The sequence below is a fragment of the Dipodomys spectabilis genome, unplaced genomic scaffold, assembly GCF_019054845.1.
Source record: "Dipodomys spectabilis isolate Male_0828 unplaced genomic scaffold, ASM1905484v1 ptg000069l, whole genome shotgun sequence".
Taxonomy (NCBI): domain Eukaryota; kingdom Metazoa; phylum Chordata; class Mammalia; order Rodentia; family Heteromyidae; genus Dipodomys; species Dipodomys spectabilis.
The window spans coordinates 19,981,963-19,995,662 of NW_024870746.1; the positions used below are offsets into that span (position 1 = coordinate 19,981,963).

Below are 13,700 nucleotides of genomic sequence, written 5' to 3' on the forward strand. Positions count from 1 at the left end.
AAATACACACAACAGATGGGGAAACTGAGTAGCTGCTGTTGTAGTATTCTACAGAAAGAAGACATCCTTTCAGCCATCAAACATGCCACCCAGGCCCTACAATTTCTCATGCTACCCATCTGTAAGTTCGGAAAAATCTCTGCTAGTTACAGCTAGAGCAGGCAAGGCTGGCCAATGATGGCTGACCTGGAGTGAGGGAGTCTGGGCAGGACAAGATCTAGCCACAGGTTTGAAAAGCAGAGCCTGCACATTGCTCCTCATTCACACAGGGAGGAGCCACAGTGGGGAGCTTTGGCCTAAAGGCAGCAAGCGCCTAGGAAAGAAGGGAGAACACTGAGACCACGCATGGATGGACCACAGTCCCGATCAATCATCACTTAAGGGGCCCTCACTTAGGTGCTAGGAAGTGCCAGAGATCTAAATATCCCATTTACCAGGTTACACTGAAAGGGACTTCATTGTATCAATATGTACACAGCTAGTTTTTTACTTTCAGCTCAAGCATGTTTTCACTGTCTATTTCAAACCTTTCTCTTACTAATCTTGACCACTCCCCCCAGTCTCACCAGGAAACTTCACTTCCTACTGCACAGAAATAAACAGAAGTCATACCTGAATGACTTCCACTTTCAGCATCTCCCTGTATGGGGCCCTTGCTTGGCTCTGGCCCTTTCCAGCATTCGCAAAAGTGACCTCTGAATTAGGCCAGTCTCTTCACTGGGTTCCCCAACCACCCCCCCTGCCTGACCCCCAGCCTTGGATGTCTGCCTTTCTCCGAGGGACCTGCTGATGCAGATTCTCCTCCATCTCTACCTCTTTACCATCAACCTCTACCCTTGGCTGGCTCTTTCCCTTCAGCATTCAAACAGTCTCAAGTCTCTCTTAAGATGAAAGAAAATCAAATCATTTTCACTTTCAGGTTTCCATAGAGCTCCTGCTAAAACATGGGATACATCCTTACCTTTTACCCCTATCCTCAGCCACTCTAGCCCAGGTTACACCCTCCCAACCCCACAGCTGCTCTCACCAACATCGCAGAGATTTCAGGGGTTACTAAGCCAATGGTCAACCTCCAGTCTTCTTCTCTGTCCTCAAGACAACATGTGATATAGTTAAAACTCAACTTCCCATAGCTAACACACACTTGAAAATACCCTGAAGTTTCCCCAAGACCACACTGAGCCTAGAAGTCCATGTGTAAACAATCAATTGTTTCCAACTGTTGTCTATCTCCAGCCCAGATAGCTCCTTTGTTCTGCTCCCATTCTGCTACAGCTTGTTTCCGGTCAATATGTGAACACCTCGTAAGCTTTCTGAAGCCTACACATCTAAAACCAAGCACATCTCCCCTTGCCAAAGCTGATCTTTCCAAAGCTCCCTCTTGGTGAGGGTTTATTCTCCAAAAGCTGGCACCATTTCTGCAAATCCCTCTCTCCCCTCCCCACATCCAGATGGTCACTGTAGCTTTATAATGTGCCTTGTAGGTACATTCTGTCTACTTCCCCCCCCCCCAATCAACCCCATCCAATTTCAGAATCATTTCCATTCTGCTTCTACTAAGCATGCCAGTCTTTTAGGACATTTACATGGGAGACACAGTAAGTTTTCCTAGGTGAATCCTATACATCTAATTAGCCTCTCCCTCTGAACCCCAGTAGCAAAAAGGCATGATGCCTATTTAGATTAGCTTCACCCGTCTGCTCCCCATTCTCCACGTTCAAGGGCCTCCCTAAAGACAGCTCTGAGCAGCCCGGCTGTTCTGAGCCACCTGCCTTAGTAAGAGAGAATGGAAAGGTCTCTGAGTGGTGGCTTTGCAACAAGTCACCCTCATCCTGTCCTGACTTCACAGCTGGGTCCCACCAGAGAAGCTTCCCCACTCCTGGTGATCAAGCCACAGCCTCTCTTGGCCTCCCCAAATCAATTTTCTCTGCTGGACCCCATACTGGCTCCCTGCCAAGAACTATTCTTCCTCAAAGACAGACTGTTTGCCCATACACCTTTGTAAGGACAAGAATCCTGGCCCAGAATCCTAGGGCCCTAGCCTCTTTGCTGTCTGCCTATGTATCCCCATTATGCCCACTCCATCCCAGAATACCTACCCTATCCCCCAAGACTTACCTTATCTACAATTGCCAAGTGACAAAACAGGATAGCTTAGATTCTGGTCTTCTACGCAGGCAGTTCTTTGGCCCGTCTGTTTTTAAGCTAGGCATGCATTTCTTAGGTCCCCAGACGCCTTGAAAATCTCTAGTACCATTAGACCTTAGGGAAGAAGAAAACTAGCTTTACTGAACACCCATCAAACACAATTCTGTGTGTATCCTAGCTCATCTCATCTTTCTAGCAACACCAAATGGGAGAGATTTCCATTTCTCTTTGCCAGTGGGAAGACAGAAGGGAATCTAGCAACTTGCCTGTAATCAGCAAGTCATAATTTCACATTTGAACCCGTGCCTGGCAGATTCTGAAGCCCACACTTTTTCGACTCTGCTCTTAGCGAAAGCAAAAAGTGTTGAGCAGACTAAGTATTAAGAAGTGCCTCTGCAGCAGTGTGGAAAAGAAATAGAACCAGATGGATCTGGGCAAGAAATATGTGAATGGATAACTCACATCATTCAGAAAAGAGGGTGCAGAGTCCTGATGGGAAATAGACTAGATCAGGACTGGCTGGGAGTAATGGCAGCAACCTCTATCATCAGTTGGAGAGAATTTGGAGGAAGGGATGGCTGGAGATGAATGTCTTGAGGCTCTCAAAACATCACAGTAAGGATTTTTTTAAATATCAGAAATCAAAGTGGCCAAGAATAAATCAAGGTAAGAAACAAGAGGTAGTTTTTCCTTAAGAGTGTGGATTTAAGATTTGGGAGTGACTGAGAGCTCCAAAAAAGGAAGACCAGGAGATTAGATGCAGTCTCTGCTTCACACTGGTACCTGCAGGGTAGAAAGAAAATAAGAAACTTGAGGTCAAGTTTGAAAATAAGAAACTTTGAGGTCAACTTGAGGATGTCCGTGGTCTCTGTGGAGCCATAGTGAGATGGCAGCCAACAGCTGCAGCTCAGGCTGGCGACAGAGGATTACTAGGCTCAGGGCAATCCGAGCAGCGTAGGCAGGTGCAGGGAGCTATGGGAGGGAGAGGTTACAAGTGCTGGCTATTCTTTCCAGAAGTTTGTTGGTGAACCAGGGAGAAGAGGAGCTGGGGAAACACAGAGCCATCTTGTTTAATGGCAAAGGCAGAGAGCAGAAGGCAGAGCCTGGAGGAAGGGTAGAAGGAGAATGGAAGGAACTTGCCTCAGGAAGGAGGCAAGACCTGACTCTGTAGTACAGGTGGGGGTCTTCTGGGCTGGGCAGAGGGGAGATCTTCAACTGAGGGAAGAAAAGGTGACGGGAAAAAATTTCAGACATGTTCTGCTTTGGTAGGAGGGAAACCGACAGAGCCCATGGTTTCAGGTAATGAGGCACCAGCTTGATAAAAGTAAGTAGTCACCTTTCCCCAGTACAACCTTAGGAGGGATATGCTCATTGGCTGTCACTCCCAGGCCCCGAATGTCTGGTTATACTTCAGTGTCCAGGACGCACAGGTGTGTACAGCTTTTGCCACAGCACCAGTCGAGCCTGCTCTACCACCTGCCAAAGATACCAATATGCAAAGTGTTCCTGTCATGCTCTATGAAACACACTGGTGACTTTCTCTGTCAGGACTAATAAGCATTTTCACTTTTACCTCCTGATCCTCCACCCAGATTTCTTCACCAGACAGAGTATGCCAGAGGCTGTATGGGTCAAGGCTCATGTAGGGCTTTTCTTTAGGCAAAACAAATCAGTAGGCCTTCTCCTTGGAGGTCCCACACCATCGCCATTGCTGATCCCCAACTTGAACTCTTGGCTCAAGTTCTTCTGATCCTCCCACCCTTGGTGAGTTAGTCTGTGTAGGGTTGAGAATGGATCCAGAGGCTGGTTTTCTATTGCCCAGGGTTCTCTCCTAGAGCTATTTGTCATACCCAAGGCTAAAGCTTTTTCTCTTGAGGAAACACTAAGTTAAGTCTCTTTCTCACCCTCATTCTTGGCTGCCCGCAGAGTGGCAGCACAGCAGCAGGTGCCCTCATCCCTGGAGATCACTTCTATCCTGCACTCTATCCCCAACACACTCACTACCCTCCCCCACCCCATTCCTTTCCTATCTCCTACAGCTCTGTGGGGGTAAGAACTCAGCCCAGAGGGACTCCAAAACAGTCACAACTTGAGCAGAAAAAGCTCTTGAGGTTGGATCTATTCCCTTCCCCTGGTCCATTAACTCTTAAACACCCCCATCAGTGACAAAGCTGTCAGGCAGCTTTGGACCAATGCCTTGAGTTCTTTCTTCTTTCTGCCCAACACTCTAGCTGACTTTAGACAAGATATCACAGGAAGAGCACAGGTGTTAGAATCAGAAGACACAGTATTAGGTCCTGTCAGTGCCTACACGCTGTGCATACATGCTCTGAGACGTTTTATGTCACTTCTGGGCCCCAGCTTGCAACCAGGTAAAGCACCTGCCTTGCCTTTACCAGAGAGAAGTAGAGAAAAAAGGGCTAATCTGATGAGGTAGGCTATTTATAAACCATAGTATGTTATTCTTTTTTTCTGTAAAGATGCTATAGAGAGGGGTTATAGTTACATGAGTACGGTAATGAGTACATTTCTTGTTGAACATTGTTAGCCACTCCTTTGTCTCTCACTATCCCTTTCTTCCCCATTCTTCCCCTCTCCCCACCCCAAGTTGTAAAGTTCATTTTCGACATAGTGTCTTGTGGACATCATTGTTGCCATGGGACAACTTTGTCCTTGTTTCAGCATTTTGTTACTCCCCCTTTCCTTCCCCAAATCGGGTAAGTGTATATACAAGATGCAGGGTACCAGACTGCCAGGAATAAATCACTGGAAAAAGAAAAGTGAAATAAAATATAAAGAAAGAACTAGATACAGTACATTGGCGACAAAGTAAACAACCAGAAAAAAAAGACCTATTGTTCCATGTCTTGTAGTTCATTTCAATTAGCATCATTTTATATGGTCATATGTGCATAGCTATTGAGCTATTTTGATTCTCTGCCAGGACTATTCTAGACATATATTAATTATTACAAATGAGGCAAACCGTGGAGCCTATGTTTCTTCATAAAGAAATGGAAAGACTTGGAAAAATCATGTTAAGTGAAATAAGCCATACCCAGATAAACATAGTATACTATTCTGATTCCTGGAATCTAAATTCTTACTAGCAGCTCGGAGCCCAAGGGAAACCCAGCCCAAATGAATTCAATGCAATTCACTCAGCTTTGGTGTAGGCTGACTCTGAACTGGGTTCCAAAAAACACACAGAAATGCACACAGGTCTTGCACAGAGTTCACATGGCTGGCAAAGATGAAAGTGGTATCTGTGTATGCAATGATTGGGGTTGGTCACCAGCAGAACTTGCCCCAGGTTGCTGGTCCAGCCATCCAGATGCTAGGGGAATCTGAGTCCCCTGACCCACCCCTTAGACTGAGGAAGAGACAGGCAGATGTGGCTTGCTGAAGAAACCAAAGTCAGAGGCTTGAATCAGAGAGCTCTGAGTCCCATGCCTAGATCAGCAGCTCAAGAGGGTTATTTGCTCTCAGAGCTCCCCCCACCCCTTACCATCTGGGAGATGTGGAGAATAATCCTGACTCACAGGATAACTATGGAGGATAAAATGAGACCCTCCATGGAAGACAGGACAATGAGAAAAGACTTCAAAAAGGGAAGTGCTTTACAACAAGGAGTTATTGTTCCTACAAGTTCTTTCTCAGTAGAGGGGAGCTCATTACAGAAGGTTAGTTTGTCTGTTTGTCTGAGTGATAAGGCACCTTTCCCATCACTAGCCTAACAGGACTGTCTCAGAGGTGTTAGCTCCCCCACGCAAAATCATCACCCCTGTAACACCCCATTACAAGTTAGTTAATACTTCCAGTGGCTGTGCCTCTACACTGGTTCTGTGTTAATTCCACCATCCTACTGCCCGCAGCATACTGCTATTCAGATGATGTGAGCTGGGTGAGGATAACACAGCTCTTCCTCATACCAGATCTCAACCAGATGACTTAAGAAAGTCTCCCCCATCACTTCCTCTGCCCACTTGCTGTCTGGACAGAAGACTTTTCCCAGGGAGGGCCAGCCTAGGATCTGACAGCAGATCCAATCCCTATACTTACAAGGACAAACCCTAGGCATTTTTCACTTCCATTGGATACATATCTTTCCTGAAGCAATTTCTTTCTTGTTCAAATCAGATAGAGATGGGAGCCCTCCGATGATCAGCTTTTCACCATCAGTTAAAACCCCTGTCTGGCTTGGTGTGTGTGTGTGTGTCAGCTTTTCACCATCAGTTAAAACCCCTGTCTGGCTTGTGTGTGTGTGTGTGTGTGTGTGTGTGTGTGTGTGTGTGTATGAGCAGAGCAAACAGCTGTTTCAGGATCTGAAAAGTCTTCACCCAGCCTCATGCTGTCTAAAATTAGCTCTCTCTCACACACAGTACTCTTCTTTTGCCAGAAGTGCTTCGACTAATTTCTTTGCATTTTATGTCTTCCAGAACCCCTTTAAAGTACATACATCTCTGAAGAAAAGAACCACACTCATTGACCCAGATCAGTTTCACAGAGCACCTAAGCCCAGTAATGATTGCATTGAAATTAGCTCTTTGATGCCTTTCTCCAAGAACGTGGGTCAGGGCCCAGGGCAGTGGAGGGTGGCGCTGCAAGGGAGCAGCCCTGGCTGTGAGTCTCCCCTCCTGTCCCACCAACCTCTCTACGCACCACCACAGCCGCCTCTGGCAGCCCTGCCTGACCTCATCGAGATAGACCGAGTTCTCACAAAAGTAAATGTGAAAGCGCCAAATATGGAAACTGCACGAGGGAGAACTAGCTGAGAAAGAAAGCCGACCAGTGTCCCAGGGCGACCAGCGGCCAGAACTTGGCACCCTCCCCTTCTCCCCTACCACACCCCCCACCCCATGGTTCGCTAAAAATTCTCAGAAACGTCCAGAACCTCGAGGGGCGTGGAGATCCAACGATTGTCTGAGTGCCCCTAGGGCAACTCGTTTCACCTCTAGGAGCCTTGGTTGGCTTCCAGACCGCCCCCCCCCCGAACCCACCTTCTGGGGAGGGGGTGCCGCATCTTTAAACATGCACGTGCAGTGGGGCTGGTGACAACTCACTCGGAAAGTCTGGTAGAGGTGGAGAGGAGCCTAAAGTGGGCCCCGGGCCCCCCTGGAAGTCCACTCCCCACCCCGCGAGCCCCATCCTCAGCCTGGCTCTGACAGTCCGTCAACACGCTGAACCAGGTCCCTGGCTGGGGACCGCCCCGGGCCTCCGTCCCGCCACCTCTCAGTCCCCACGCCCCCCCCCCGCCCCGGGCCACCCGCCCTCCCCACCGCCTCCCGGGCCCTGGGCCTCGGGCCAGCCGGCCGCCTCCGAGCGGGAAGGCCAGGCCCGGGACCCCCAGCCTCGCAACCAACACCGCCGCCGGCTTTCGGTTTTAAAGTCGCTCGTCAGGCTTCTCACCCAGCCTTCAGCCGTGGGGCGTCGGGGCGGCCACCTGCCGGGACTCTCGTGGGACTCTCGTGGGACTCTCGTGCGCGGGGTCCCCGCCGGGAAGCGCAGCAGCAGAAGCAGCAGCCGGGAGCCGCCAGCGGCCAGGCAGGGGCGGGGCTCTCAGTGCCCGCGAGGATGGGCGTGGCCAGGACTAGAAAAGGGGCGGGGCTCTCAGTCCCAGGAGGCCGCGCAGATTGGCGCCCGCGAGAATGGGCGGGTCCAGGGTCATTAGAGGGGCGGGGCCAGGACCTGAGAAGGGGCGGGGCCAGGGGCAAGGATGGGGCTTCCTAAGGGCCTGGGTGGTCGAGGGTGAAGGTAGAGGGGCCAGTGCCCAGCAAGTCTGATGCCTGGCTTGAAGCTGAAAGCTACTCAAGCCATTAGAACTGTCTACCCTTTCTAGAACCATTACTATCTGCAAATGGAAGTTATCTCTGATTTCCATCCGCGCATTGGAACTGTACGCGTCTTACTCTTTAATCAGAGAACTAAGCTTAGTAGACAATCCTTTCGTATGTCCACCTTTTAGCTCAAAGTCACCTCTGCCTAGATCTTCACGCGTAGTTGTCCAAATTTGTCAAGTTTGTCACTGTGTTGGCCTAACACGAGCAGTCTCTTACAGTTGTAGAGCTTGTGGTGTGTCAAGGGCAACATGGTCTTCAAATCATCTCTGGTGAAGCAGCCTGGTCATTTCCAATCTACAGACAGCTCTTCAGCTCTCAGATCAAAGGAGTGATATGAAGTGACATGCCCAAGGCTAGACCCATCCAGCAGTGTACAGCTGAACTTGTATCTAAGTCTCCTCTCATAAATACATCTGGAATGTTAACGTTCTATATAAATGAAAGGGGTCAGCCTTCCAATTCTAGTCGCTTCACTTTCCAATCAAATAGCCAAATCATGGGGAAAATACTTCATTTCCCCCAGCTTAAATTATTCATCAGTAAGAGAGAAGAAAGATAATCTACCTAGGGGGAGGATATAGTTGCCCATAAGGGGGTGGATTGGAAACAGGAAGGGGTGGAGATTACTCATTGGGAAGGCTGAGGGACCTGGGCACACTAAAGTATGCTTGTGCTGCATCTGGTAGAACACTACCTGGTCACTGTCAACTTGTTGTTACCTGATGTCTTATTTTTCAATGAAAACCAGAAATTCATTTTCAAACCTTTGGTAACTGAGCTGCCACCTGGGGGAAATGCTGAGGGACTGTAGATGTAGATTATAATCTGGTGCGAATTGAATGAGGCAGCATTCTTATATGCCTAACACAGTGTAGATGTATGCTTTCCCATACCATCTGACTTTCTGTATGGTTACCTGCTTCTTGACTCTCTTCTCATTACCCCCAAGCTTAATACAAGTACATGTGGTAAGGGTCCTTCCAGTGGCTGGAACATTAATGTCTAGTATGCCCACATGCATATCCTAGGGCTCTGATACTGCCATTGAACTGTGAATCAGTTGTGTCTCCCCATTTTTCTCCCCTACATCTGAAAGAAGCAGTCAACTTGTTCCAAAAATGATTCCCAAGCTTTAAATATGATTAAAACCTAGGCTGGGATAGAGAGTAAATCTTTTATCATTGTGGGAAATAATACCCACCAGAATTAAGGCAATAGGAGTCTAAGTGGGAAGATAAAGGATTTTTTTGATGAAATTAGGTAGAAATCAAAGACCTGTTCCAAGTCTCCCTGTTGACTCCAGCATTCTGGGAAGGATGTCTGGAGAACAGAGAAGATAGATCCTGGGATCCAGCCCAGTCGTACCAAGGAGACACGATTTCTTTCCTAAAAAAAAAAAAAATCTTAAAAGCAAATGGGATATGACATCAATAACCATATAAAACAAACATGAAATACTTGCAAATGTAACACTAACTCTTTTTTTAATTGTGAAAATACCGTACAGAGGGGAAACACTAACTCTTGTTTACAAGATAATATATTCAACATTTAACCCACATCAACCTAATCATCAATCCTATTTTATAGATGTGAAAACTTAGCCATTGAACAATTTTCCATAATCAGCAAAATTATTAGTTTGAAGCAGGTAAAATATAACCTTGGGGATCATGTTCGGGTGCTCTTTAGATTAAGATATATTTTAGTGAGTTTTGAAAATATTTGATATTGGGCTGAACATTTTATCTCACTTTAGGCAGAATCCAGCCTTTGAAATTAACTTTCTATAGAGAATATCTAGACACCACTAACAAAAGACAAGAATTTCAGATGTTTAATTTCTGGATAAATTGGTAGAATGTAGTCCTGGCTGTTAACATGAAGGTGGGCGGATAGAGAGGTGAGGTTGCCACCTACTGGAATAGCAAATAGGTGTATTATCTTCCACAGGCTGCCCTTTGGCTCCAAGACTGATGAATGCTGTTGAGTTGTTGAACAGGACAGTCATACTTTCCATCACTCAGATACCAATGATCAGACAAGAAGGAAAAATCCTCCCTTTGGGTCTTAGGTTGCACCTTTAACCTCCACTACAAGCAACAACGGAAAGTCCTTGCTTGTCATAGACCACATGCAAAGTGTGATAGAGCAGCAACCATTCTCAGACCAAAAGCAAACCTCAGGGTGCTTTGCACACAGAATGCTCACTTGCTACCAAGTAGGTGTTGCACTAAGGAAGAATATGAATGTCTGTAGGGTTTTTTTTTTGTCTTTTTGTCCTAGTACTGGGGTTTGAACTCAGGGCCTCATTCTCTGGCTTGACTTTTTTGTATCACTTAAGTCACACCTTTACTTCTGCCTTTTTTGCTGGTTAATTGGAGATAAGAGTATCTTGCATTTGTCTGTCTTGGCTGGCTTTGAACCATGATCCTCAGATCTGTTCTTTGAGTGGCTATGAGCCACTGGTGGTCAGCTTCCCTATGGATTTTCTCTCTTTCTGACCCAATAATACCTGGTCCCTTTGCTTCAACCAAATAAATTGCTTCAGTCTGCTTGTCACTGTGCTGACAACCACAAGAGTGGCAGGAAGTAGGGTAGGGTGGAGTGGAGAGAATCCTCTCCAAAAGTAAAATTAAAAACAACAACAAACCCACCCTTTCCAACGCAGCAGCTGCAGTCTTAGCTTAGGAACTTCAGAAACACCCATATTTGTTTTGCTGTACTTTGCTTCATTTTATTATCTATACTGTATAAACTTATACGTGTGCATATATATAGGTTCTGTATTTGTCCCAGCTCCCATCTCTTGCTTTATCCATACTTCCACCTTTTTCATTTATCCTCGTGGTTTCATTGGCTGCTAGTTGGTTGGAGAAATTAGGTATTTTTGTCCTAAATTTCGGCCTGCTGTCTTCCTTATATACCTGGGTGTGGCATAGTTCTCTTAATACTTATACATGCCACCACTACTACTGGTTAGGAAAACATTTTAGCATATCAATTCTGTATAGTTACCATATGCCATCAAAAAATAGACTTTAAAGTTATTTCCATTTAGGAATCCTGGAGATAATAAGGTTGGTACGTCAATCTTGTAATAGATTGATAACCAGGAGGATAATCTAGGCAGTAGTCTTTTTTTTTTTTTTAAAGTACTTATCCTACAAGTAGTGAGTGTTCTTGTAACCTTTAGTAACACCCTCCATTTCAGAAAAAGACTGATGTGTTCATAAGGAACAGTATAAGCTCATGAAATGCCCATTCAGGGACAAACTGACAAATAAACCTCAATGTTACGCTATTTGTGTAAGTCACTAGGTCTAGCCCACACACAAGGGCATAGTAGGAGGCAGAAATCACTGGAGGCTGTTCTACTTCTACCTGCTAATGGGATTCTGTCTCTTTATGGGATTCTTCTGATACCAGTTTTCCCAATCTACCTTTTGTCTTCATGGAGTTGAAAAGTTCCTTAATTCTGTGGCGGTTTGTCATAAATTTATCCCCATCTTTCTAGCAGTATCTCTTTGTCTTTCTCATACTGCTAAGAATTTTTTTTATAGGTCTTGTAATTTCAGTAAGAGTTTGAGAGGGCTTAAAGTCAGGGCCTGGACATAGTCCTTGAGGCTTTTTTGCTCCACTACTTGAGCCAGAGCTCCACTTCTGGCTTTTTGGTGGTAACTGGAGATGAATGTATTTTCTTCTCCAGAGTGGTTTTGAATGGTGATCTTCAGATCTCAGCCTCTGTGTAGCTAGGGTAAGAGGCATGAGCCACTGGAATTTTTCTTCTTTGTATTGCCTTTAAATTAAAAACGTTGCCCAAACACACATTTTCCTAAGTAAGGCTATAAAGGACAAGTTAAAAAAAAAAAACTCTAGCATATACTAGGCAGTCATAATATTGTCTCCAATTTTCAAATGAGGAAAAGGAGGCTGAGACAGGTTAAGGAAATTGTTGCGTAAAATTAGGAAAGGGTCATGCAACTACTATTGCAAATATAAACCAGATGACAAGCCGCTCATCATTCTGTTTTCAAATTCTTTGGCATGGGTGAAGTCAATATGTTAGCAAAAATGATTTTGTGGGTAAAGCCCTCTGCAAGTCAAATCCTGTTAAATAAGAAAGCTATTACAAGCAAAAAGCTAGACAGAATCCCAAAGAAATATCTCGTGGTGTGGTATTATTCAGGATCTTTTTTGTTATTGGTAATTGTTCCTCATAAAATTAAATTATGCAGATAACATTTCTTAAAATAACTTAAAAAAGATGTTACTTAAAGCATTCTGGAACATTAGGTTCTGTGTTCTTTACATTAGGTTCTGTTTTCTTTACATTGTGAAGACTGCTCTTTGGTTTCACTTTATACCATCTTTTCTTTACAAATTCCTCACCTGTATCTTGCTTTAGGACTCTAAAGTTTAAAAAGTTAGCACGTTGTAAGACCTATTGCCTTATCATACCTTATTTTATTTGCTAATTACAATTGTCAAAGATTTCAATTAAAAAATAATTTCATGTCTTCACTGTTTCTTCTTTAAGAGCATAGAGTACCCTGGTAGGGTAGATAAGGCCACATGATATTTAAAGCACAAATTCACACATTTTATTCCTTCATGTTTAACTTTCAAACACCATTATTAGAGTATGCAACTGCATAATATTCTTTAACTGAGGCAGTTATCAAGATAGAAACCAGAGTCTGTGACCTATTTTTTCTCAGCAGAAATATTTATACATTCCCACGTATTAGCTATCCTAAAATTAGTTTCTTATAGCATTTCCTCTTATTTATAAAATTCATTCCTAGGTTCTTCCAATAGCCATTTATTATTTTCTTATAATAAATGTCTAGGTTCAAATATCTAAGCCCGGTGCCAGTGGCTTTTGCCTGTAATTCTATTCAGGAGGCTGAGATCTTAAGATCATGGTTCAAAAAGCCAGCCCTGACAGGAAATTCTCTGAGATTCTTATCTCCAATTAAAAACAAGTTGTGGAATTGGCGCTGTGGTTCAAAGTGGTAGAGCGCTAGCCTTGAGCTGAAGAGCTGAGGGTCAATGTCCAGGCCCAGAGTTAAAGCCCCATGACTGACACACAAAAAAAGTTGGAAGTGGAGCTGTGGTTCAAGTGGTAGAGCATTAGCTTTGAGTACAAAAAGCTAGGGATAGCACTCAGGCTCTGAGTTCAAACCACAGGATTGGCCACTCCTCCCCACCCCAAATAAAAAGAAATAAAAAATTAAATAAAAATAGTAACTTGGGAAGGGGAATGTGGCTTAGTGGTGGAGTGCTTGCCTAGCATGCATGAGGCCCTGGGTTTGATTCCTCAGTACCATATCAGCAAAAAGTAGTAATAAAATTATATTTTAAAAAATCTAGTAACTCATTCTGGGGTCTTTTCTCAAACTTATTGTAATCTGACTATATCCACCATTTATTTTGGGAATACATACAGAGAAAGATAAATTCTGCTCAGATTTCTAAGTCCAATTACTATTCTTTTGGGAAGATCCTGCATCCCTATCTTCAGTACTTAGCAGTTATTAATACTCAAGGGTAATATTCTCTTAATAACAGGAGGAAAATACAATGTATTTAATAATGGCAATTTTAATCCAAATATCTCAAAATTTTAAAAGGACTATTACACTCCTGGGTTTACTTCCTACATCTCTTCCTAATAAGAATGTAGGCCCATATTAAGACAGATATTAC

At 44.7% G+C, this 13,700-nt stretch overlaps 1 protein-coding gene across 2 annotated transcripts in view; it reads right to left on the bottom strand.

Moving 5' to 3' along the window:
• The window catches only part of Traf5 (TNF receptor associated factor 5), a 35,661-nt gene extending 27,979 nt beyond the window's left edge, over nt 1-7,682 (bottom strand). The window contains exons 1-2 of one of the 2 annotated variants that reach the window (XM_042682347.1): nt 7,558-7,682; nt 2,119-2,262 (exon numbers count right to left, since the gene is read on the bottom strand). The gene's annotated coding sequence lies outside the window, so the exon portion shown is untranslated. The remainder of the gene's footprint in view (nt 1-2,118; nt 2,263-7,557) is intronic. The other variant, XM_042682346.1, reaches the window with a different exon arrangement.
• Between the last annotated feature and the right edge of the window lie 6,018 nt (nt 7,683-13,700).